Source organism: Myotis daubentonii, chromosome 3, assembly GCF_963259705.1.
Source record: "Myotis daubentonii chromosome 3, mMyoDau2.1, whole genome shotgun sequence".
Classification (NCBI taxonomy): Eukaryota; Metazoa; Chordata; class Mammalia; order Chiroptera; family Vespertilionidae; genus Myotis; species Myotis daubentonii.
The window spans coordinates 128,926,921-128,953,860 of record NC_081842.1 but is presented as its reverse complement, the minus strand read 5'-3'; positions in this window follow the sequence as shown (position 1 = coordinate 128,953,860).

Below are 26,940 nucleotides of genomic sequence, written 5' to 3'. Positions count from 1 at the left end.
AAAGAGAAACAAAGAACAAATGGGAATCTTAGAAAAAATAGCAAGGTGATAAACTTATATCCAGGCATATCATTTATATACTAACTAAATCCAGACTGATTAAAAAGTGAGAACTAATTATATGCTGCTTGTGAGAGATATACTTTAAATGTAAATTCACAAGTTAAAAATAAAAGGATGAAAAATGTTTCCCATGAAACATTAATCATATGAAAGCTGGACTAGTTACATTAATATCAGAGTGGACTTTAGTACAAGAAGTATTACCAGAAGTAAAGGGACATATCATAATGATAAAAGGACAACTTTTCCAGAAGACATAACAATCTTTTTTTAAAAAAATATATATTTTTATTGATTTCAGAGAAGAAGGGAGAAGGAGAGAGACAGAAACATCAATGATGAGAGAGAATCATTGATGGGCTGCCTCCTGCAGGCCCCCTACTGGGCATCGACCCTGCAACCTTGGCATGTACCCTGACTAGAATCAAACAATGACCTCCTGGTTCATAAGTCAATGCTCAACTACTGAGCCACACGGATCAGGCAAGACATAACAATCTTAAGTGTGCATCCACTCAATGACACAGTTTTACAATGCGTGAAGGAAGAATGGACAGAACCAGAGGGGAAAGAGGCAATCCACCATTACAGCTGGGAAATTGAATACTCTTCTCCTGATACTTGAAAGAAAAGGTAGACAGAGCTTTGAATAACTTATCTAGAAGCTTAACCTAAGTGGCATTTTAGATCATCAGATGGAGCAAGTTCAAAATACTTTCTTTCCAATTATATATGGAATATTCACCTAAATAGGTATATACAGCAAGACAGGCTATAAGACAAATCTCAATACATTTCAAAGGATTGAAACAGAGTATATTCTCTGCCTACAATGACATTATACTAGAAACAAAAACCAAAATTAAAAAAAAAATTCCCAAGTAATTAAAAATTAGCAATGTGCTTTTAATAATTCTTAGATAAAGAAAAATCACATTTGACCCAAATAATAATAAAAGACAACTTATTAAAACATGTTATATGTAGCAAATCAGCACTTAGTAATAAATTTATAACTTTAAACATTTATATTAGAAAAGAAGATATTTTAAAATTAATGACCTAAACTCCCACTTTAAAAATTTATAAAAAAAGAAACAAATTCAACTAAAGTAGTAGGAAGAAAACACAAAAACAAAACACAATAAAATAGAAAATAGACAATCAATAAAGAAACCTAAAGTTGGTTCTCTGAAAAGCTCAATAAAATTGATAACCTCCCTGGTAGATTAATCAAGAAAAAGAGAGAGAGAAGTTATAAATTATCAGCATCAGGAATTAAGAGGAGAAATAACTACTGATACTACAGGCATTAAAAAGATAACATGCTTTATATGCTAATAAATTAGACAACTTAATTAAATGTACAAAAATCTTGTAAGATATAACTTATTAAAATTAACACATAAAGAAATAGAGAATCTGAATAGCATGATCCCTTTTAAAGAAATTGAACTTGGCCCTGACTGGTTTGGTTCAGTTGATAGAGCGTCGGCCTGTGGACTCAAGGGTCCCAGGTTCAATTCCGGTCAAGGGCATGTACCTTGGTTGCGGGCACATCCCCAGAAGGGGGCGTGCAGGAGGCAGCTGATCTATGTTTCTCTCTCATCGTTGTTTCTGACTCTATCCCTCTCCCCTCCTCTCTGTGGAAAAATCAATAAAATATATATTTTAAAAAGAGAAAGAAATTGAACTTGTCATTAAAAACAATTCAACAAATAAAACTCTAGGTTCAGACTGCTCCACTGGTGAATTTTTTTAAATATTTAAGGAGGAAGTAAAATGAAATTTTCAGAAAACCCTTTCAGGCTAGAAAACGGTAGGACAGCTCCTAACTCATTTTTTTTCCAGACCATTATAGCCCTGATACTTAAACCAGACAGAGATATTACAATTAAGTAAATCTATATTTACCAATGTCTCATGAACAGAATGCAAAAATTACTTACATAATATTAACAAATTAAATCCAGCAACATATAAAATGAATAATGGCTATGAAAATCTATGAGGGAGGTTAAGTTAACATTTGAAATATCACACAATTCAGTTCACTATATATAAACATACTAGAGGCCTGGTGTATGAAATTCATGCATGGGTGGGGGTCCCTAGGCCTGGCTGGCAATCAGGGACTATTGGGCCGTCTCGTCTAGTCCTGATTGTGGTGGGCCGGACAGGGCCTAACGGACAGAGGGAGGGACGGGGGGGGGGGGGGGGGAAGGTTTACTGGCTGTGGGAGGTTGGCTGTAGGAGTGCACTGGCCACCAGGGGGCACCTCCTGCATTGAGTGTCTGCCCCCTGGTAGTCAGTGTGTATCATGGTGACTAGTCAACAGGTCATAACATTTGCTTAGGCTTTTATATATATATCTATACTAATAAAGGGTAATATGCTAATTAGGGTGGATGTCTGCCAGATGTCCATCTGGATGTCCATCCAGACAAAGCCACAGCGGCTGTGAGGCCCGGGGCTCAGGCCTCGTAGTCGCCACAGCCAGCAGTGACAGCAGCAGCGGGGTGATGGGGCAGCACCTTCCCCTGATCATTCTGATCGCCTCCCACAGAGGGAGGCCAGGCTGCGGCTTAGGCTTGCTCCCCACTGGATGTCATAAATAGGACATCCCCTGAGGGTTCTTGGTGCACGGGTGGGGGCTGTTTGGTTTGCCCTGAAGGGTGTCCTGGATCAGGGTGGGGGTCCCTCTTGGGTGCCTGGCCAGCCTGGATGAGGGGATGATGGCTGTTTGCTGGTCACAACCCCTTCAGGGTGGGGGTCCCCACTGGGGTGCCTAGCCAGTCTGGGTGAGGGGCTGAGGGCCGTTTTCAGGTTGGCAGGTGGCTGAAGCTCCCAACCTCTCCTTTTTTTCTTTTTTCTTTTTTCTTTTAATCTGGGATTTATTTACCTTCTATGGCTGTCACTGGAACTGAGAGCCAGCTTTAGCTCTGAGGCTTGGCTCCAGCTCTGAGACCTCGGCTGCTGAAAGCAAGTATCTGGCTTTGTTTGGCTTCTATAATTGAAACACTGTTGCAACTCCAGCTCTGAGGCCCGGCTGGCTGAAAGCATGTGGTTTGTTTAGCTTCTATAATTGCAACATTATTTCTTAGAGTGCAAGCTCAGAGCCCAGCAGCAGCAGGCGGGAACCTTGGCTTCCTCCTTCACTGGAGCAAGCAAGCCTCCTGCTCACTTCAGCTGCCTGGCTGCCGGCCGCCATCTTGTTTGCATATCGCCCTGATTAACCGATGGAAAGCGTGTCAGAGGTATGGTTAGTTAACATGTTTGTCTATTATTAGATAGGATAGCCAATAAGCACGTTTAAAAATGCTGTACATTGCTAGCTATCTGAAATGCAAGTTAAAACTACAAGGTGGCATGCTAAATAGTCATTGGTTTAATGTTAGAAAGACTGAGAATACCAAATGTTCATGAGCATATGAAGCAGCTATAATTCTCATCCATGGTAATGGGAGAGTAAATTATATAACCATTGGGAAAACAGTTACTTCTTGTTAAGTTAAAAATTAAATAAAGCACAAGTACCCTATCACCCAGACACTGGACTATTAATTATTTCATCAAGAAAATATAATTAACAGGAGAACTTCTATGCATACTAGAGGCCTGGTGCATAACTTCATGCATGACGGGGATGGCTGGGGGGACGGGAGGGGCCATGGGAGGTTGTGGGGGCCAGGACACCCTTCAGGGCAAACCAGCTGCCCCCCCCCCCACCGTGCTCCAGGCCTCTATCCTATATAGTAAAAGGGTAATATTCCTCCCGGCACCGGGATCAGCGTGACAGGGGAAGGCGCCCCAACCCCCTGATCAGCCCTGCTCTGTGTGTGACGGGGTAGAGCCATAACCTCCCCATCGGTATTTCTGGCTATTATATATAAAGCTGCATGAATGTTTTTGACAGATGACTGGAAACAATATGGAATTGGTTTAGTAAATTATGGTTACATACAGACAATGCTTACCTAAAGACAGGGAAAGGAACAAGGAAACTCTTTATATGGTGATCTATCTCAAAGACATTTTATTCGTTGAGGAACATATGGTCATATTGTGTATCTGTGTAAATGAAAATGAATAAATGTAAATGTAACATATGCACAGAACATGTGTGGGATAACTAATAAGTTAACAGAAATTGTCTGGGGTGGGGGACAGTAGTACTGAGAGACAAGAATGGGAAATGTATTTAACCTCATACACGGCAAGAGAAAATGACACCTTTTTGCAATGTTTGTATTTCTGTAGTGTTTGTATGAATCTGGCATAGAGAGGATGGTAAAAATGTTGAAAAAGTAAATGAAGCTTAAGTTAGTAAGAGTTTTTTTCTACATGTATCGTTAATGCTGTAATATGAATTACAGTAAAAAGCTAGTTTAACAATTCCACTAAATGGATGTCATGGTGATCTACTCTTGCATAACAAACTAGCCTACATTTAGTGGTTTAAAGCAATTTGTTCTGATAGCACGTCACAGTATTGCAGGTGGGGCATTCAGACTGGGCTTGACTGGGCAATACTTTCCTGTGATTTGGGTTCACTTGGTGGTATTCAGCTGGTGTCCTGGCAGGCATGACTGGCAGAGCTGAAGGCTGGCTCAACTGGGATGCAGAGAGGTGCTCCAGAAAACAAAGGTGGAATCTTGCAAAGCTTATAACCTGATCTGTGAGTCATGCAGGGTCACTTTCACTGTCTCTACACGTCGAAGCTGTCACAGGCAAGCCCATATTAAAAAGGAAGGTAAATTAACTCCATCTCTTCATAGTAGGAATCAAAGAATTTTTGGCCATCTTTAACCACACACAAATAAATCAAGAGGAGAACTAATTCATCGGTGTAATTGTAGTGTCACGAAGCTGTCATTCAGTAAAATGTATTTTACAGCTTTAGAATACATTTATTTTTATCTATCAAGAACTGTTCTTGGAATTAAGTGTCCTAATTGAGACAACATAATACAAGAGAATTGTAAACCAGGGACACATGTGCTTTCCTTAGATTCAAAATGCAGTTCATAATTTGACTCACTCAGATATTTTTGCTTTTCTTTCAGACCTCAGGTGAAGAGTTTAGTGTAACATTCCTGTTTCAAGTACATTGTTTATTTGTTGTCCTCATTGAGGCACTTGCATGTTATTTATTCATTTTCTTCTAAACTTATGCCTTTCTCTCATGTACCTCTCCCATACTTCATAGACTACAATTACAATGTGTACCTTCTATTTTATACAGGTGGGGCATAAGTAGATTTACAGTTGTTCATATGGGAAACAATACAATAATCCTATCTAATAAAAGAGAAACATGGTAATTAGCTTACGACCACTACCCTTCCCATTGTCTAATCAGGGCGATATGCAAATTAATTGCCAGCCAAGATGGCAGACGGCAGCCAGGCAGCTTAAAGCGAAAATGAGGCTTGCTTGCTTCAGTGATGGAGGACTCCAAAGTTCCCCGCCTGCTGCTGCCGGCCTCTGAGCTGCTACTCTAAGCAACTATGTAACAAATATAGAAGCTAAACAAAATCCCAGAAACCTGCTTTAGTTGGCCAGGCTTCAGCCAGCAGGATCGCAACATTGTTTCAAATACAGAAGGTAAACAAAGGCCAGAAACCTGCTTTCAGCAGCAGAGGCCTAAGAGCTGGAGCCAAGTCTCAGACTAAAGCTGGCCCAGAATAAAAAAAAAAGAAAAAAAGGAGCAGTTGGGAGCTTCAGTCACCCGCCAGCCTGAAAACAGCCCTCAGCCCCTCACCCAGGCTGGCCAGGCACCGCAGTGGGGACCCCCACCCTGATCCAGAACACCCTTCAGGGAAAACCAGCTGCCCCCACCCCCATGCACCAGGCCTCTATCCTATATGGTAAAAGGGTAATATGCCTCCCAGCACCAGGATCAGCGGAGCCACAAGGCCTCCCGGCACCGGGATCAGTGTGACAGGGGGCAGCGCCCAAACCCCCTGATCGCCCTGCGGCTCTGTGTGTGACAGGGGGCGGGGCCACAACATCCCTATCTGCCCTGCTCTGTTTGTGACAGGGTAAGGTGCCCCAACCCCTTGATCAGCACTGCTCTGTGCCTGACAGGGGGAGCTCCCCAACCCCCTGTTCGCCCTGCGGCTCTGTGTGTGACAGGCTGTGGTGCCCAAACCCCTGATCGGCCCTGCTCTGTGTGTGACAGGGTGCGGTGCCCCAACCTCCCCGCCCCCCCCCCCCCACGGGCCCTGCTCTGTGTGTGACGGGGTAGAGCCATAACCTCCCCATCGGTCCTGCCCTGAGTGTGACAGTGGCGGCGCCCCAATCCCCTGATCAGCCCTGGTCTGTGCCTGACAGGGGGTGGCGCCACAACCTCCCTATTGACCCTGCCTTGAGTGTGACAGGGGCAGTGCCCCAACCCCCCAATCGGCCCTACCCTGAGCATGACTGAGGGTGGCATAACAACCTCCCGATCCGTCCTGCTCTGTGCATGACAGGGGGCGGCGCCCCAACTCCCCAATCAGCCCTGCTCTGAGCCCGACCAGGGGCTGCACCTAGAGATTGGGCCTGCCCTCTGTCACCCGGGAGCAGGCCTAAGCCAGCAGGTCGTTATTTCCTGAGGGGTCCCAGACTGAGAGAGGGCACAGGCCGGGCTGAGAGACCCCCCTCCCCCCCGAGTGCACAAATTTTTGTGCACCAGGCTTGTAGTTAATAAATAATACAAGAATAAACGGTGTTTCACATGCACACAACTGTAAACCTACTTTTGCCGCACCTGTATATATGTGAAATGGGTGTTACTATTTTATATGGATGTATTTTTTTAATGGTGGTAAAATATATATTTATATAACCTGAAGTTTATCATTTTTATTGTATAGTTCAGTGGCATTCATACATTCATAATGTTGTGTAGCCACCACCACTATCTATTTTCAAAACTTTATCATCACCTCAAATAGAAATTCTATAACTCTTTGAGTTTCCTGTTTATACTTGATTCCAAATGTTTTTTCCAGTTCAAAGATGGCTTTGTTGGATCGTCCTACTTCACTATTTGTACTTTTAATCCAATCTACCCATCTTTTAATAGGAAAGTTTAACCCATGTACATTTAATTACTGACAAGAAAGGATTTATTTACAGCCACCAATTAGCTATTTCTTTCTTTACTACCCTTTTTGTATTTAGTTGTTTTTTAGTAGTGTACCATTTTGATTTTCTTTTTTATTTTCCTGTATATTTTATAAATTATTTCGTGATGACCTTGGGATTAAAATTAATATTTTCAACTTACAACAATAACTTCAACTCAGAATAATATCAACTTAGCTTCAATAGTATAGAGACATTCTATTCCTACACATCTCCATCGCTCTCTCTTTACATTGTTACTAGTGCCCCAGTGCATGGATTCGTGCACATTGAAAGGAAATTAATTAGAAGATGGTGGTGGTGGGGATTGGGTGAGAGGGGCCAGATAAGCACTGGAGCCAACCTCCCACGGTCCCTCCCCCAGCCGGCTGCATCTAGGATGGCACCACGGCTTGAAGGGCATCTGCAGAAGGAGAAGGGTACCACAGTCAGGTGGGATCCCTTTGCCTGGCCTGCAGGGATTGGGCTGAAAATGGCTCTCTGATGTCCCCTGAGGGGTCCTAGATTGTGAGAGGGCAGTTCTTGAGCTCCCTCCTCTCTGGTTTGGGGATGTGTCACCTGAGAACCACTGCTGCCAAGTCACTGTTGCTCAGCAGCTCCTGCATTGAGCATCTACCCCTGGTGGTCATTGTGTGTCATAGCTACCAGTCGGATGGTTGCTTAGAGTTTCATATATATAGACTAGAGGCCCGGTGCACAAAAATTTGTGCACTCGGGGGGGAGGAGGGGTCCCTCAGCCCTGCCTGTGCCCTCTCGCAGTCTGGGACCCCTCGGGAGATAACGACCTGCTGGCTTAGGCCTGCTCCCGGGTGGCAGAGGGCAGGCCCAATCCCTAGGTGCAGCCCCTGGTCGGGCTCAGAGCAGGGCTGATTGGGGAGTTGGGACGCCGCCCCCCGTCATGCACAGAGCAGGACGGATCGGGAGGTTGCAATGCCACCCTCAGTCATGCTCAGGGTAGGGCCGATTGGGGGGTTGGGGTGCTTCACACTGTCACACTCAGGGAAGGGCCAATGGGGAGGTTATGGCTCTACCCCATCACACACAGAGCAGGGCCCGTGGAGGGGCGGGGGTTGGGGGGTTGAGGCGCTGCACCCTGTCACACACAGAGCCACAGGGTGATCAGGGGGTTGGGGAGCTCCCCCCTATCAGGCACAGAGCAGGGCTGATCAGGGGGTTGGGGCACCTTCCCCTGTCACAAACAGAGCAGGGTGGATAGGGAGGTTGTGGCCCTGCCCCCTGTCACACACAGAGCCACAGGGCTATCAGGGGGTTTGGGAGCTGCCCCTGTCACGCTGATCCCGGTGCCAGAAGGCCTTGCTGCTCTGCTGATCCCAGTGCTGGGAGGCACATTATCCTTTTACTATATAGGATAGAGGCCTGGTGCACGGGTGGGGGCCAGCTGGTTTTCCCTGAAGGGTGTTCTGGATCAGGGTGGGGGTCCCCACTGGGGTGCCTGCCCAGTCTGGGTGAGGGGCTGAGGGCTGTTTTCAGGCTGGTGGGTGACTGAAGCTCCCAACTGCTCCTTTTTATCTTTTTTTTTTATTCTGTGTCAGCTTTAGCTCTGAGGCTTGGCTCCAGCTCTGAGACCTTGGCTGCTGAAAGCAGGTATCTGGTTTGTTTGGTTTCTATGAATGTAACACTATTGTGGTCCTGCTCACTCCAGCTCTGAGATCCTGGCTGGCTGAAAGCAGTGATATGCGTTTGTTGTATAATTGAAACAATGTTGCGGTCCTGCTGGATGAAGCCCAGCTGGGTGAAAACAGGTTTCTGGGGTTTTGTTTAGCTTCTATATTTGTAAGAATGTTTCTTAAACTGCAAGCTCAGAGGCCGGTAGCGGCAGGCAGGGAACGTCACTGGCTTCCTCCATCACTGAAGCAAGCAAGCCTCCTGTTTGCTTCAGTGCCTGGCTGCCGGCCGCCATCTTGTTTGATAGTTAATTTGCATATCACCCTGATTAGCCATTGGGAAGGATAGCAGAGGTACGGCTAATTACCATGTTTCTCTATTATTAGATAGGATTGTATTCCATTGTATGACTATATTACATTTTCTTATTCATTAATTCATCAATGGACATTTGTGTTGCTTGTACCTTTTGGCTATTGTGAATAATGCTGCTATGAATGTGGGTATATAAATATCTGTTTCAGTCCCTGCTTTCAGTTCTTTTGGGTATATACCCAGAATTGGAATTGCTAGACCATATGATAATTTATGTTTAATTTTGAGGAGTCACTATATGGTTTTCCATAGCAGCAGTAGCATTTTACATCCCCACCAACAATGCATAAGGATTCTAATTTCTCCACATCCTCACCAACACTTGCTATTTCAGAATTTTAGGAGATGTGTCATCATGTTTTTTAGAGCTATGTATCTTTCTTCCATTGCCACATTGTAATCCCCAAATGTGACTCCACATCATTTTATCTATATTCTCTCCCAAGGTGGACATCCAAGTCATAGGTCCTCACTGTCACCAATAAAGTTGTGGTAACATCTTCACTCACATCCTCTTGAAGTCTGTGTAAAATTGGTTTTGGCATATATGCCAGGAATGGAAATGTTGGATCTTAGAATATATGTACTCATTTGACTAAATGATTTCAGTAAAATCAGATTGCTCTCTAGAAGGGCTACATTCATTTATACTCAGCCAGCAATATATAAGGATACTCTATCTCAAGAAATCTTGTACCAAACGTAGCATTATATAGCTTTTTAGCTCATGCAGTCTTAGATGTATAGCATTAATTTGTGGGGGGGGTGGGATTCTGATTTTTAATTATTTTGAGCATTTATTTCTATGATTATTAGCTTTTTGAGTTTTTTTTTTTATTCCCTGCTCATGTCTTTTGCCCTTTTAAAATGTTGATTTACCGTAGGGTTTTTGGGGGGAGGAGGGTATGTGTACTGGCAGGATAAGCTCTGATATTCTTCATATTAATAACTAGAGGCCTGGTGCATGAAAATTCATGCACTGGAGGGGGGCGTTCCTCAGCCTGGCCTGCCCCCTGTCACAGTCCGGGAGCCCTCAGGGGTGGAAGGTGACTCGGCAATCAGGGGAAGGCGATGCCTCATCACACCTCTGCTGCTGCCACTGCTGGCAGCGCAAGCCTCAGCCGGCCGTGGTTACCTGAGACTCGGGCCAGCCCTGGGCAGCTGGGGAGCTGAGGGGAATGGATGCCGCCATCTTGTGGCTATGGGTGCTGCCATCTTTGAGGGAGTGGCAGTCAATTAGCATATTCCCTCCTTATTGGCTGTGGACACTGCCATCTTTGCTACCCGCTGCTCAGTCATTTGGTCCTCCCTCACTAACCCCCTGCCGCCCTGGTTGCCCCATGCAGCCTGTTTGGTTGTCCATTCTGTTGTGACGGTTGCTTAGGCTTTTATATGTATAGATTCTTTCAGATATAGTTTATTCATCTATTATGTTATGTGTTTATTATTTGTCCAAGGCGTTTTTTCATTAAAAAGGAGTTCTTATTTTGATATAATCAATTTAAAACTTTTTTTACCCTATAAATTATACCATTTTATTTTTGGGGGTATGGAAACCAGGTTGGCTGACATTTTATTGTACATATTATTTATGCGATTTTACTTTATTTTAATTAGTCTTTCCCTGCCATTATTTTATATAGATGTTTCTTCTACATTTTACTTTATGGACTTCAAAGTTTTACCTTTCCTGTTTACATTTCAACCCATGTGGCATCTACCTTTATATGTGGTATTGTTAGGAAGCGATTCAGCTTTACTTTTCTATATATAATAAAAGAAATACTTTTCTATATATTTTCTTCATAATTTTCCCTACATTATCTACTAATCAAGTTTTCCTTTTTTTTTTCATCCTTAACTGAGGATATGTTTATTGCCTATTGATTTTAGAGAGAGTGGAAGAGAGAGAGAAACATTGATGTGTGAGAGCAACATCAATCAGTTGCCTCTTATAAGTGCCCCAACCAGGGATTGAACCTGAAACCTTTTTGGTTTATGAGACGACATTCCAACCAACTGAGCCACCTGACCAGAGTAAGTTGTCCTTTCTACATTGATTTGTAAGAGCCTCTTCATAAAATAATTATTCCCATGTACATACAGGTCTGTTTTTACATTCTTTATTCTATTTTGTTGCTTTATTTATGCTTGTTTTTCCACCAATGACAGTTTTGTTTAAATTCATATTGATTTTTTACACTCTAAATCATATGAAATTGCTAATATTACATCATTTTTTTAACCTACAAAAATAACAATTTCATGAGGTTCCATCTAACAGTATTATCTAATATCTAATGGGCTAAGTTCCCTCTCTTTACTCTTTTTTTAAGTTGATTTGTAAGTTTGTATGTATTTATTCCACCATAAAGTTTCATATTATTTAACAATTTTTAAAAAATTCAACTTGTATTATGATTGAATGTTATTGAATTTTAAATCAATGTAGGGAAAAATCAATAATTTTATAATGTCAAGACAGCTTATAGAAAAGCACAGAATGTCTTAATTTGTATAAATATTTTTAATATTCTTTACTAAGGCTTTAAATTTTTCTACAGAAAAATCATGTACATCCTTGATTTAGTTAATTTGTAGATCTTTTATAATATTTTTATTTTGAAAAATAGTTTATATTTTATTTTGAGTCAGTGTTTACTGAAATGGAGAAATAATATTGATTTTTCTAGATTGATCTCTATCCAGGTACCTTGATGAATTCTTATTACTTCTAATAATTTTCTCTTAGAAGTTTGTTGATGCTATTTGTTTTTTCTAGACAGATAGTAATATTATCTATAAATACTGACAGTTTTATCTATTTCTTCACTATATTTGAAACTATTTCCTTTACTTTCCTTATAATATTAACCAATACTATGCTTATATACTGGTGGTAACAGGGAATCCTTATTTGTTCTTAGTTTTAAGGGGAAATTTTAGTTTCTCCATGTTTGCAACCTTTAATATTTGGAATTCTTTCTGTACATTTTACCCCTTCAGAATGACCTCTGACATTTAACAAGCTGCCTGGCCCAGATCCTTCACCCTTGTGCTCTCAAAATCACCTGCAGGTAATGTCGCAGGTAGAAGTAGTTGGAGTACACTTGCTTTTTACATTATGTACCTTCCCAGTCCTCCTGCTAGTCAAAGCTGCATCTCCTTTTCTGTGTCTGTATAAAATAATCCAAATTATACTTTCTCTAACCTTTGACATCTCATGGAAGATTGAAAGAGAAATGTGACTTGGTGAAGGTCCCTTTATTTCCCAAAAGAGAGCATTCCTTGTTTCTCCCTAACCTGTCAAAAGAAGCATCTTACCTTTCTCGGGAGTTGTGTTTTGAGTTTCTGGTACCAAATTCTAATATAGATGCAATGCTTGTGAGATGATCAGTGACTTTCTCCTTTAGCAGCCTTAACAGCTTCTTATAAAACCAAATATACTCTTACCGAACAATTTGCAATCACACACTTGGTATGTTTCACCCCAAAAGAATTGAAAACATATGCTTACACAAAAACTTACAGATTTTTATAGCAGCTTTATTTATTATTGCCCAAACTTGTAAGCAACCAAGAAGTCTTTCAGTGGGTGAATAAACTGTGGTAAATGCAGGCAATGGAATATTATTCAGCAATAAAAGGAAAAGAACTATTATGCCATGAAAATATATGGAGAAAACATAAATACACATTACCAAGTGAAAGAAGCAAATCTGAAAAGGTCACATATTGTATGATTCCAGTTATATGACATTCCAGAAAAGGCAAAACTATGAAGATAGTAAAAAAGACTAGTAGTTGCCAGATAGAGAAGGGACGTGCATGCAGAGCACAGAGGATTTTTAGGGCAGTGAAACTATTCTTATGATACTATGATGGTAGATACATGTCATTATACATTTGATAAAATCCATAGAATATACAACAAGCGTGAACCCTGATGTAATATGTACTTTGGGTAATAATGATGAGTCAATTAGGTTCATTCACAATAACAAATGTACCACTGTGGTGGGGGGTGTTGTTAATTGGACATATGGAAAATCTCTGTACTTTCTACACAATTTTGTTATGGATCTAAAATTTCTCTAAAATAATCTATGTCGTTAGCTAAATAAAAAGTAAAAGGTAAATGAAAAGCCTTTAAAAATGTTTTTAAAGTGATGGAAAAGTATAGTGTAAGTAAGTTCTTAACAAAGTGCCTCCTTTTTTTTTTTTTTTTTTTTTTGAATCACATAATCCAAGTCTGTTGGCTAGCTCAGGCTTCATGGTGTTCAATGCCCCTACTTTAGTTGGCTCTCAACCTCCTGGAGAACATTTATGCGGACACTTGTGATTGCCCTTCCTCTATCCAGTAGCCTGCCAGCATGCTCTTTCTAAGGAATAGGTCAGATTTTTAAACAAAGTTCCATACTAGGACATCTTGCAGAGGAGAAATCAGTATGAACTCATATTTAGCTTAATATAGGTACAGATTGCTACCTGAAGAAATATGTCTATATGTGTATGTACAAGGGCTGATGTGCACACATATATTTCTTTGCTCTGTCAGCTGAGAGGACTTGAAGCAGTGACAACCCAGTAGCAAGAAGCATGCCTAAGTGCCCAGATCTTTGTTTCTAATACCATTCTCCTATAAAAGAAACCAAGGCTCCTCAGAAAAAATAGCTGATTCTAGGATTAAAGCAGGAATTATACAAAATGAATTTGGAACATCTTATAGTCCCAGAACGTAAGGACTTTTTGGTGATAGTCAGAGGGAGGATGGCAGGGGCTGGGTGGAGGTGGGGAAAGGGGTGGGGAATGGGGGATATCAGTAGTAGCATCAACAATAAAAAAAATTTAAACCACAATAATTTGGGAGAGGGTGTCGAAGAGACATGTGAGTCCATTGAAAGGCTCCCAATGGCCAAAGCTGGAAAAATTTGAGCAACAACAGAAATAAAGTGATATTGGGTTATAACCCAAATATAAAACAAATATCAATGTGTCCATACTGGTATAATTAAATGATTGAATAAATAAATGAGTGAAGGAGTATAGACACATCTCCCATGCAGAATAATTCTTAGTAATTTAAGCAGATACTCTGTCCTCAAGGGGGCAGAGCAGAACTCCCCGCTCTTTAAGCGTGGGCTGCACATAGTCACTTCCTTTCTAACAGTGCAGTATGGACAGCAGACTCGGTCGCTTCACCACGGAGAAAGCTGGCAGACACCACCGCAGCCAGGTGGTGAAGGTCAACATCAACAGTGATGTCACCTTGATAGGTGTACCCTTGATAAATTGTCATGACAAAGGTGCCCATTGATAGACAATTTGATAAAGAAGATGTGGTATATAATGGAATATTACACAGCAAGGATGCAATCTTGACATTTGTGACAACATGGATGATTTGGTGGATATTATGCTAAGTGAAATAAGTCAGGAAGAGAAAACAATGCCATGTGGTTTCACTTATATGTGGAATCTAAAAGCAAAACAAAGCAAAACAAACAGATTCATAGAAATAGAGGACAAAGGGTTAGTTACCAGAAGGGAGGGGTAGGAAGATGGGTAAAAATAAAAAGGGGAATGTAGTCAGTAATATGATAAGTTTACTCAGTGGCAGATGATTATAGTGGAACCTTGGTTCTCTATCTTAATTAGTTCTGGAAGGCTGTTTAAAAACGGAATCATTTTTTTTCCCATTAGAAATAATGTAAATTAAAGTAATCCATTCCAGACTCCCAAATGATTCCCTGCTTTACCTTTCTTATATGCAGTACATGTCTAATGTACTGTTCTATCTATAAATAAATACTTCTTAAATTTATCAAACCACCCCCTACTAGCCTTAAATGAATTTTTAACATATCACTGAAATGCTATCACTGCCTAACTGCTTTTTGTTTATCCAATCAACAACAGTTTTTCTACTTATTCAATTGCTTGTGATTGTTTTGTGAGTACCTTCACACCCTTGGCAACATTAGCATTCTTGATGGTCTCTTTATGTTTTAAAATAGTGCTAATCATTGATGTTGCCAGCAACAAAAGCATTCTCTCATGCTGAGGTATCAACATGAAAGGATTTTCAGGTCTAAAACTGAAGTTTTGATTGACAACCTAGAAATTTTTTCTGTGAATTGTTCAAGATGGGAGGTGTTCAAGAAACAAGGTTTGACTGTACTAGAATTAATGGGGTGATCACATTGTAAGGTACAAAAATGTTGAATCAGTGTATTGTACACCTCAAACTAACATAACCAATATAAGATTGTATACCATCTATATGCTGAAATAAAAAAGGCAATGGCATTTTACTACTGTGGTCTTCCTCCCCAAAACCTGTAACCCCCGTCTAATCATGAGATAAACACCAGGGGAACCTCAGTTTAGGGACATTATGCATAATACCTGGCAAGTAAGCAGTCTTTGAAACTGTCAAAGTCATCAAAAACAAGAAAAGTCTCAGAAACAGTGACAGCCAAGAGAAGTCTAAGAAAAAGAATAGTAAGTGTCATTTGGCATCATAGCTGGGATCCTAGAACAGAAAAAGGACATGAGGTGAAAATTGGAACACAGTATGAACTTTCATTTATAATAATGTATCAACATTGGTTCATGAATCATGACAAATGTATCATATCATTAAATGTTAGCGATGGGGGAGAACTGGATGTCTGAGGATATGGGAAATGTCTGTACTACCTTCGCAAGTTTCCTGTAAATCTAAAACTATTGTGAAATAAAGTACTTTATTTAAAATGTTCCAGAGGCTTCACAGAGTCCCAGGTGCAGCACAGGGTCCTGGGGAGGGCTGGGGGGTGGGGGGGCGCTGCGGAGAGGATCTCCACTAGGCATTTCTGGGCAGTTTAAGTGGATGCACATGAAAGGGGTTGAGAATGAATGTTGCCTTTGCTTATAATGCGCACCTCCAGATGGAGTGTGGGTACACCGGTGTGCTTGGGCTCTCTGTACTAGCTGTAAGATAACTTCTATGCAATAAATAAATAAATAAATAAAAATTAAAAGATGAGTAATTGCATTAAAGACAAGATACACACCCTGTCCAACAAAGCAAATAAGAGTGTGTGATGTGTGTGCGTGTGTGCGTGTGATGCGTGTGTGTGTGTGTAATGCGTGTGTGTGTGTGTGTGATGCGTGTGTGTGAAATGCATTAGAGATGACTAGGAGCAGCCCCCTCTGACTTCTGCTCTCCCAGAGGCAGTGTTCTAAAGATAAGCCCGGAACTCCTGCACTGAGGTCTCAGAGCTTTCCTTGTAACTGGATCACAGAGGGTTCCTCACCCAAGCAGGCTTGCCATCTGACGGATGACCACACTACCCTTTTTTTCCTTTAATGGAGAGTGAATTTCTGTCTCCCACCGCCAACTTCAACCACCTGACACATACTCTGCTTTGCTCTCATCTTCAAGACTTCTTGGCATCCTATACTAATAAAAGAGAAAAATGGTAATTGGCGTATGACTGATACCTTTTTCATTGGCTAATCAGTGAGATATGCAAATTAACTGCCAACTAAGATGGCAGTTAACCGCCAAAAAAGATGGCGGCTAATTTGCATATTGCAGGCAGGATGGTACAGCGCCATCAGAGAGCAGGTAAGGGGCGTGAGTGCCAGCGGTCGCCCGGTACCCGATCACGCGGGCCTGCGGGGCGGCTGCAGCAGTCGCCCAGGACCCGATCCGGCTGGCAGACTTGGACGCGAGCCAGCGGGGCGGCTGTGGCGTCCACCCGCACTCACGCCCTCAACCTGGGAGAGCGGGTTGGGGGTGTGAGTGCCAGTGGTCGCCCGGAACCCGATCACGCGGCCGGCAGGGTGACTCGCCCCCAACCCGCTCTCCCGCCCAGCAGGGGACCCTCATTTCCCCCCATCACTGGTTCTGCCCCCAGCCCAGGCCTGATGCCTCTGTCAGAGGCGTCAGGCCTGGGCTGGGGTCAATGCCTGAGGGCTCCCAGTATGTGAGAGGGGGCAGGCTGGGCTGAGGGACACTCCCCCCACACACACACCCAGTGCACGAATTTCGTGCACCGGGCCCCTAGTCTATAATAATAAAAGCATAATATGCTAATTAGACTGGGCAGCCAAACAACCTTCCAGATGTCATTCTGGACATCCTTCCGGATGAAGCCACAGTGGCGGGGGCCAAGGCAGAGGTGGTTAGGGGTGATCAGGCAAACAGGTGAGCAGTTAGGGGCAATTAGGCAGGCAGACAGAGGCGGTTAGGGGCAATCAGAAAGGCAGATGAGCAGTTAAGGGCGATCAGGCAGTCAGGCAAAGTGGTTAGAGGCAATCAGGAAGGCAGGCAGAGGGGTTTGGGGTGATCAGGCAGGCAGGCAAGTGGTTAAGGGCAATGAGGCAGGCAGGGAGAGTGTTAGGAGCTATCAGACAGGCAGGCAGGCCAGTGGTTGGGAGCCAGCAGACCCAGATTGTGAGAGGGATGTCTGACTGCCGGTTTAGGCCTGATCCCTGTGGCCTAAACCGGTAGTCAGATATCCCCTGAGCTGTTGCAGATTGCGAGAACATGCAGGCCAGGCTGAAGGGCTTGCCCCCCCTCCCCCATGCACAAATTTCATGAACCGGGCCTCTAGTCTATAATAATAAAAGCATAATGTGCTAATTAGACCAGACATCCTTCTGAACGGAGCCGGGGCTGAGGGAAGCCTGGCTCCTGGGTGCCAGAGGGAAGCCGGTGCTGGCAGCCAGGGGAAGGAAGGCCTACTCTTGCAGGAATTTCATGCATTGGGCCTCTAGTTACTTCGGAATAAATTAAAATCTCATCAGATCGGGTCCTTGAATAATTCCAGAGGGAAGAGTTTCTTTGTAAATTCTGTTTGCTTATGGATTCCGTACACTGTTTACAAGTTCTACAGGGCGGAAACCTCCAGATCTATTGAAATCTCTTTCCCAATTTATCCAGCTCCATCAAAGACATCACCAACATGAAGCAAACATCCAAAAGGATTCTTTTCTTTAGAGTGCACGTGAAAGTCCAGCACTTTTAATGAGCATGTTGCTTATCACCAGGATGAAGAGCTTCTGGCCATTACTCTTGTCCTGTTGCCTCTTGAAGCTGAGGCAGCTGGGCTCTGCCTCTGACAAGTGGTCACGTTTCCCAGTAGGTAAAGATTTAGAACAAATTGGAAAACAACATTTTAGAGCCAGGCCACTCACATTCAGTTTGGTGCTCCCAAGGGTCACAGCTCAGCTCTCTCTGCACGCAGGCTGTCAGAGTTGTCCCTCCCACCTCCTGAAAGCTCCTGAAAGTTGGAAAATTATAGGTCTGATTATCCTGTGAGCAAGTGTTTTGGTTTTTTTTTGCAAAAAGAGCAAGGTGACAAATTGCTAAATATTAGGCCTGGCTCATTTCATATTCCCTGGGCTTTTGCAATTCTAACTTGGGAAGCAAAGCTTGTGCTGTAGCTGCTCAGAGCTACAAGGGCCTTTTGTTGAGGGGAAGTCCCAGAACATCTCGCCCTCATATACCCCACTCTTCCAGCAGGAAAGATGGTCTTGTGCCCTAAAATAGAGTTCTATGAAGAAGAAAATCAGCCACAGCACATGATCCCCAGGGCTCCCCACTGTGTTCATTAATGCCCCTGTCTCCCAGGGTGGGGATGCTCATTAGAGACTGTCTTAGTAATCTCGGGCTGCTATAACAAAAACCCCTTCAACTGGGTGGCTGGCAACGAAACAACAGAAATTAATTTCTCACTGTCCTGCAGACTGGGAAGTCCAAGACCAAGGTGCCAGCATGGTTGGGCTCTGGTGAAGACCCACTTCCTGGTTCACAATGGCCATTTTCTCACTATGCCCACACATGGTGAAGGTGCTAGGGAGTTCTCTGCAGTCTCATTCATAGGGGTACCACTCTCATGACCTAATCACCCCTTAGAGCCCCATGTCCAAACATCATGATATTGGGAGTTGGAATTTCAACATATAAATTTGTGGGGGACACAAACAGTCAGGCTATAGCAGGAATTTCCCCTACACTGCTCAGCCCTGTGCTGCAGGCATTTCCCTGCTGAAGTGGAGGCGCCATCAGCTGGTGGGGAGCCCTGGGGTGTTGGCAGCATAGTTCTCTGCTAAGTCGCTGGTGCTGGGTTTCAGGTGCCTCTGGTCCAGGAACTTGGGGCTCTTTCTGTTAGATTCCCATTCATTTCCTGGCTTGGAATTGTGCGCAGAAAGTGTGCCATGGTCATGAGCTGGTTCTGCAGATCCTTCTGAAGCAGCTGGAGGAGTGTCTAGTCCATGAACCTCATATTTTGGAGGATACTTTTTTAACTCAAGTTGTCTCCTCCCTTTCACCACTGTCCTAGCACCGTGCTGTATTGATCGGCTTCTGGTGTGCCTTCTGTCCACCACCCAGGATCAGTGCTCATTCTTATGGGGCCTAACTCTGCCCGGGTTTCCTGTGGCTGCCATGACTGACTGACCTGGTTTGACCAAGATTGTTCCAGTTTTAAGACTGAAAACGCTGCATCCCAGGCCCCTTCAGTCCTGGGCAAACCAAGATAGTTGATCACTCCATCTGTGGCTCCCTGGCCTACACTCAGGAGGGTGGCCCAAAGCTGTGGCCTGGCCTTGGTAGCTGGCTCCCTTTCCTAAAACTGATTTGCTAAGAGTCTGATCATGTATGTTCCCTGGCATTCAGGAGTTGCCAAAATACCTGCTTTGTTTACTGGCTGAGTCTCTTTTGGTTGTGGGAGGAGGCTAACAAATTAACTGGGACCCTGATAATATTCACACAGAGCTCCCATGTCCTGGAGTCCCTTTATCAATAAGGCTGCCTTTTCTGGATGTTTCTTCATGTGCTGAACCAATGGGCTGCACTTAGCTCTGTTAGATGTAAGGCAAGTATGTCAAACTCGAGGCCCGCAGGCCGCATGCGGCCCACAACAAATATTTTTGCAGCCCAGCCAATATAACGGTATGTAAGAACCATTTTAATTAAGATTTCATAACTTAATTTTTACAATATCATATTATACATAATTATTAATAACAAACTACAACATTTGCTAATGACTAATTACTATATTGTGTTGCATTTATTTCCCCTTATGTGCCCTTTGCGCAGGTGCACCATTTCTCTCCACTGATACTAGCAGCGGATATTTTAGCAGCCAATTGCCACGTCATTAGTCTTGGACTGACTTGTTTGGTGTGCACAACAGGAAATATTTCGCTTTCAGAGAACAAGACAAATAGGTTTATTTGTGTTACACTTATTGATTTGTGCAGTTATTCAGTGTCTGGTAAGTTAATGTTCAAGAAAAAATATTAATTTTTATTAAAATGTTTTATTATTTTATGATAACGATGACTCATTTATTTCAGCCCTTTGTATTCAGCATGTTTGTATTGAAATAAATCTACGTTTCTATGAAAATTGAAGCTTTTGTTTTTTTGCAGCCCACATAAACTTAAACCTTGTTTATTTGGCCTGTGTAGCCTTTGAGTTTGACATGCTTGATCTATGGCTTCAGAAGAAGCTGTTTAGAACACCTGGATCCACTCACCCGGTGATGGGGCCAAGAGGTTCCCAAACTGCAGCTAAGCCTATGCAGTCTTGTTTACTGGCTCTGGGAAACAAAACCCTATCAGCCAGTGCTCACTGAACAGCAGCCAGCTGGCTACCACTGCTCTACTACAGTCTCTGAGTCCAATGAGCAGTAGGATTTCTGAGATGAGAAGGTATCTAGGTCTGAGAGACGCTGGAAGGCTTCTGGAGAGCAATGGGCTGAGCTGTGTTTTGGAGAGAGAGGAGGAATGAAAAAGGGTCCCTGGGGTCAGGTTTTTAAAGCACAGAGCCGCACCACCAGTCCCTGACACAAGAACACCCACACACCTGGCTTACTTCTATTCACAGCCATTCCGGATTGGGAGACAGAAGAGTACTGCAAATGATCTTTGACCCCAACCCTTCTCCCAGTGAGTATATCTGTCCCTAAACCACCCAACTATTTTGTTTCCTATGCTATTTAAACCTGCTAAGGAAAGGAAAAATAGAAGGGACTTAAGTAATCCATTTAAACCATAAAATGTCTCAGTCAGTATATTTTTTTCTCTTATTTTTCTGCATTGCTAGCCATTTTTACCTCATTGTTATTATCATACCTGCAATTTTTATTTTTTTAAACTGTAAGAAAAATCAAGCTAGACAGATTTTCCCCAGTGTTTGAATCACATCCTGGGAGTAAGTTAGGAAAATGTCTGCTCTATGTCTGTATGGCTTGAGTATGAGTGTGCAGGGGTGAGGGGATATTGGTTATTGGTGGACAAATGAGAAAGTGGTGAAGTAGTTTGGGAATAATGAGTGAAATGGTCAGAAGTGTGACTGTGCACTAATTTGCTCCTAGTAAATACGATGGGCTCTGTCCAAGGCATGGATTAAATTTTCTATGAGCCCTGCTCCTTTCTGCATCTATTTCCTCCTCTTTCTCCCATCCCATCTCAGGTTACTTTATTTTCCCACCTGCTTCTCTAATGAAAGCCTGTGCTCAAGACATTCATTCACACCAAGGTGTAAATGGTAGATGGCCATCAAAGGAGGACCACTTGTGAATTCTTTTCTACTTTAATTAGATTACACGCAGACTATAAACATGGTAGCTAAATTGTGGAATGTCAATAACAGGCTGATAGGTTGGAAAGGATTTTTAAGCCTTTGGGGATCCTGCAGAATACAAACTATGGCAAATCTGACTCCACCTAAAGATAAGGCCAACTTTGACAGAAATTTAGTCAAAGGTGAAAACAAAGATGAAGATTTATGCTTGACTACAATAGCTCAGGAAAGTAGGAAACCCGTGTTGCAGAATTAGAGTACTAGTCCCTCCCTTTTCTGTTTGCTGCTCAACTGCACTTCTTTCAAATTCTGAATCACTTCCTAAAAGTTTAATGGATTTGAAGTCAGCCAACATATTATCTATTATCTCTTAACATGTTACCTATTATCTCTTTCCTATAAGGCAATCTGCTAATGTTCCTTGAGGGCCTATATACCAAAAGCATTTTGCTGTTTCCTCTGTAGAATACAAAATGAATAACATGAATATCTTCCTTACAGGATTCTTGTAATAATTAGAGGTAATCTATGTAAAAGTGTTTCAGTATAAAATAAGCACTCAATAGGTGGTTGCTACTGTTGCTTCATTATTATTCCAGCTTGAATGCTTTCTGCCTGCTTGACTTTGAACAACTTGATGAACTTCTCTGAGCCTCAGTTCCTCCTGAGATAATATGTGTAGCTCCTACTTTATGAGCCTGTTAAGAATCTTTGATAAGATAATGCTTGTAAAGTTGCTCTGCAAACTATGAAACACTGAGCAAACATAAGAAATTATTCATCTGTCAGAGGGAGGAAAGCTCAGTCCCAAATGAGTGGAGGGAATCCAGTGCTCTTGTTAAGTCTCCTACTACCTGGAGCAGGCTCAGCAGGAGGTCTGGGACCCCTTCACTATACTGACCACAGCTGGAGGTATCAGTCTAGGTCTTTGTTTGATTGAGGATGCTAGAAAGTAAGGTTGCAATTGGTCTGAATTCTCACCTCCTTATTGCATCATCCATTTGTTCATTCATTCAACTTTTTTAGGAGAGAGAGAGCCTATTTTCTTGACCTTCCAACTTTTCTGAGGATTAAACCCAGAGAATCTCCTCTTCAATTCCTATTGCAGAGCAAAGTGGAATGATGCATATAATCTAAGAGACAATTGGGTAACAGTGAGCTCCTGAAGTGATCCAGTGGATGAAAGAGGGGATTCAATGGAAAGTAATATCATAGGATGATCTGATCATAATTCCTAACTGGGCAGGTCATGGTGGATAGTCACACACCTGGCCTATGGCTTCTTTAGTGAAAGGTTTTAAGCCAGCCATATCCATTGTTCTTGTGCCTCTAACACTCCTTTGACATACCGGAAGTAATACCCTCCAAAGGGGGTATTAACCCTCAAGAGAGCACATCATTTTGTTAACTATCCTGTAACACAATCCCTGCCTTGCTTTCTCCAATTTTCCTTCATTTCAAATGTATAAAAGAAGCTGCAACACTACTGTTCTCCAGAGCATTTGAGATCTTGCATATGTCATCAGTTTGGCTCAGATAAACTTTCATAGAAGTTCTCTATGGTTTGGATGTTTCTTATGTCAACAACCCAGACTTTTGATCTCAGACTATGTTTGCTGCATTTGAGGAACTGTGGGCTGCGCTGCTGAAGATGTCTCAGAAAACCCCAGTAAGGGTGTTTGGAAGGCCCAATGGCTTGTGGAGTTCCAGAACCTGCCATAGTGGTTATGGAGCACTGTGTAGAAAGTGCTGTGTAAGAAGCCTTTGGTTCACTGATACACATAGATTTTTATAATCTATCTAAGGGAATTGAACTCCCTCATTAAAACAAAATGCAGATGCTCCAAAGTTTTAGTCCTCATAGGAGACCACCTAGGTAAGGCAAGGTATTTGGACCAAGTACATCTACCTCTGTTCTTCTTACATTTTATCTGTCCCGGGGGTTTGTTCTCTTTAATTACTGTGGCCACTGTTGCATTGGCTTCCTTTCTAAAACTCTGTATCAGGAATAAACAAATATTACTTTTCTGAGTTCTTCAATTTTGAGGGATAATTTTCTAAGAGACTTTACTTAATGCTATAGAATCAAGAGGGAGTAGACAAGGAAAATGTAAAAGATAGAGTATGGGTTTCTGATGGGTAAAGCCATCATCAGTTCCTACCCATTCTCCAATGTGAGCAGAGAGGTACATATTCTTAATCCCAAGGATGGAGCAACATTTTGCCTGAGTTCTGAGCTTCCCAACTCCTCATACACTGTGTCCCTATAGATCATGTGTTAGATTTTGAGACCAAACCAAAGTCAATAGAGAAGACTTTGAAATGCTTCAGTAGGCCGTCTATATAGCCCTTACTTGTGGTCTGAGGTGTGAACCTTTTCCCAAGTGATTGGCAGGCCTATGCTGCTATTTATGATGCATGAACAACCTTATACTTCTCACCCTCTACACACCATAGCCTTGTCTCCATCGCAACCCCTTGTATTAGAAAGAATGAGCTAATTCAGTGATAGCCCATCTGTACAATGACCAGTTTGGTGTCCACCAGAATGCACCACTAGGATCTGCAGCAGGAGCATAAGTGATGGACATCCCAGCCACGGCCCTTTGGACCCACCATTGTGCTTAGTGAGGCCACACTCTGGTGGGTTGCTCTCAGCTACTCTGAGTGTGCCAATGGTCCTGAGTCAGGCCCATTCTGGGAGACACTGGACTGCTATAGGTGACTTGACTAGAGGCTGAACCTGACCTGAAATTTTGCTGCAGTTCAAAGTTCTTCTTGACCAATTTTCCTCCCTTCCCTCTCTCCTTCCACATTTGCAAGACCTGCAATGTGGTCTGAAGACGCTGCCTGGATGTCTCTCCCAGTACATTTCTTAGAAATCTAATCCCATTTTAGCATCTGTTTCTCAACAGACACAAATTAACATAACTAGAAACCAAGGAGATGTTTGGTTACACTTTTGAGATATGTGTACTAGTATAATCTGTGTGAATTTGGAGGTTCATGCTTTTCAGTCCTCTAGACATCTGCTAGCCTCTGGCTGTCCTGATAGCTCAGAGCTCTGGGTTAGCTGGTGGAGTCAGAGCAGAGTGAAATTTGGTTTCTTTTCACTGGGTTTCCCCCCTCTGCTTTCTAGGGCAACTATAACCACAGGAGGGGACCTTAAAATATAGCTGCTTTCAGACTGGGAGCATGAAGTCTTTAGGAATTTGGCCAAGGCAACTCACCTATGTCTGTTTAGGTTATATTAGCCAGCCACTTTGTTACTGTTTGGCATCCTAACTGGTTCTGGGCTTCTGACAGTAGCAAAAACAAACAAAATCCCACCTTGTTTGGGAAACATTGAAATATGCAAGTCTATGGTCATTGACACAGTAAAGAATATGCTGCTTATTTAAAAAGAAAAGGAAAATTCCATCTGTGTCCATCCTGTGCTGGATACTCAATACACAGGTGAAGCATGAGCTTGGGGAACCATTGATGCAATGGTACCAGTTAATTGTGAAGAGTTCCATTTGCATGTAAAATGATTTTTAAAAGCCTTTAAACTTGGTGCATGTGTATTTTTAATTTATAATTTAGCATGGTTTTTATTTTGTAACTAGAGGCCTGGTGCATGAATTCATGCATGGGTGGGGTCCAGCCAGCCCACCCCAATAGGGGCTGATCGGGCTGGGCCAGCCGAGTGGAGGGGCCGTGGGTGGTTGGCCAGCTGACCTTGCCCCCTGGTCGAACTCCCGGTTGATCTCCTGGTCAAGGGGACAATTTTCATATTAGCCTTTTATTATATAGGATTAGTTATGGAAAGGAACCTTGTGATATTTTCCACATGCAGGGTCTCTAAAGGTCTCCATCTGGCCCCAGGTGTGGGCCCTGGACTGCCAGTCTCCTACACACACTCACGGAAGGGCACCAATCCAATCAGTGGTGTGTTGGTCAATGTTTAATGACCGTGTCTCTGAGTGAAGAGCCCTGAGTTGCATTGTTTGCAGTTTTCTGTGGCATACATATTCCCACCATGGGAGGTTTCAAGTTGTCCACGTGATGCCACTGAATGCATTGAGAGGAGATGCACGTGATTGGCTCCCATGAGCAAGTGCGAGCAGGGTCCGGCACCCCTTGCTTCTCATTCCCCCTACTTTCCTTGCCTTCTAATGACAAGGACATCTTGGACAGAGGACCATTTTTGCAAAATTTACCCCAAAAAGCTCTTGTCAAATTAAGTCACTGCCTGTGTTTAAACCAAAGCTCAGATTTCTTTGAAATTTCTATAAATAATATGCTCTACCTTCTGGTCTAAGACATCTATGGCCTTCACAAGAACATTATCACAATAACAAGAACTATAAAGACAGGAGTGATGCTCAACTCCTCATCAAAATTCTAATCTTGCTGTTATGCCATGAGAAAGACGTTTCATTGTCAGCACGTGTCAACTCTGAAGCACGTTGGCCAACCAAGTTGAGAGATTAGCTCAGTGGTTCAATCACCATCCCAAGAATAAGATTCTTTTCAGAGCCATGAACGACTTTAAGCATCCAATAAATGCTATCATTCTTGCTACGGAAAAATGTACAAGCACTTAAAAGTAGGCCTACAATTTCATGGAGGTCATTACCCAAAATGAAGGACACCTGCTTAAAAGTGACTCTACAGAAACTCTTTTCTCTCTACCTGAAAGTTCCCAAATCTAAGCCCATGGAACCCCAGGGTTTTGTATAAAAAATGCTGTTACCCTGTACATGGAGACATTCTTTACAAGATTTATTCAGACCAAGCATGTTGGAGTTCAAAAAAAGGTTCTGTACAAGTTCTAATATTAGACTCTGCAGAGGGACTTCTGAGCTCAGAGGAGCTGGTTTTCTCAGGATTCTGTGGAACTGCCAGGTAATTAACAGGAACTAGGGTAAGTATTTTGGAGCTGCTTCTTCCATAGGGTTAGTGCTGATTAATGAGCTGACATACACAGACATGACAAGGGCAGGGAAAGGTAGGGAGAGAAAATGTGAGGGGCCGGATAACGAGGTCCTTGGGTGAGAAGAGCTCAAAATACTAAGTAATCTTGTTAAAAATGCATGCTAGTGAGCAAGAAACCTTTATGTGGCCTCATTTTTTTGCTTCCTCCTAAAAGACTTCCTAATACAGTGGGT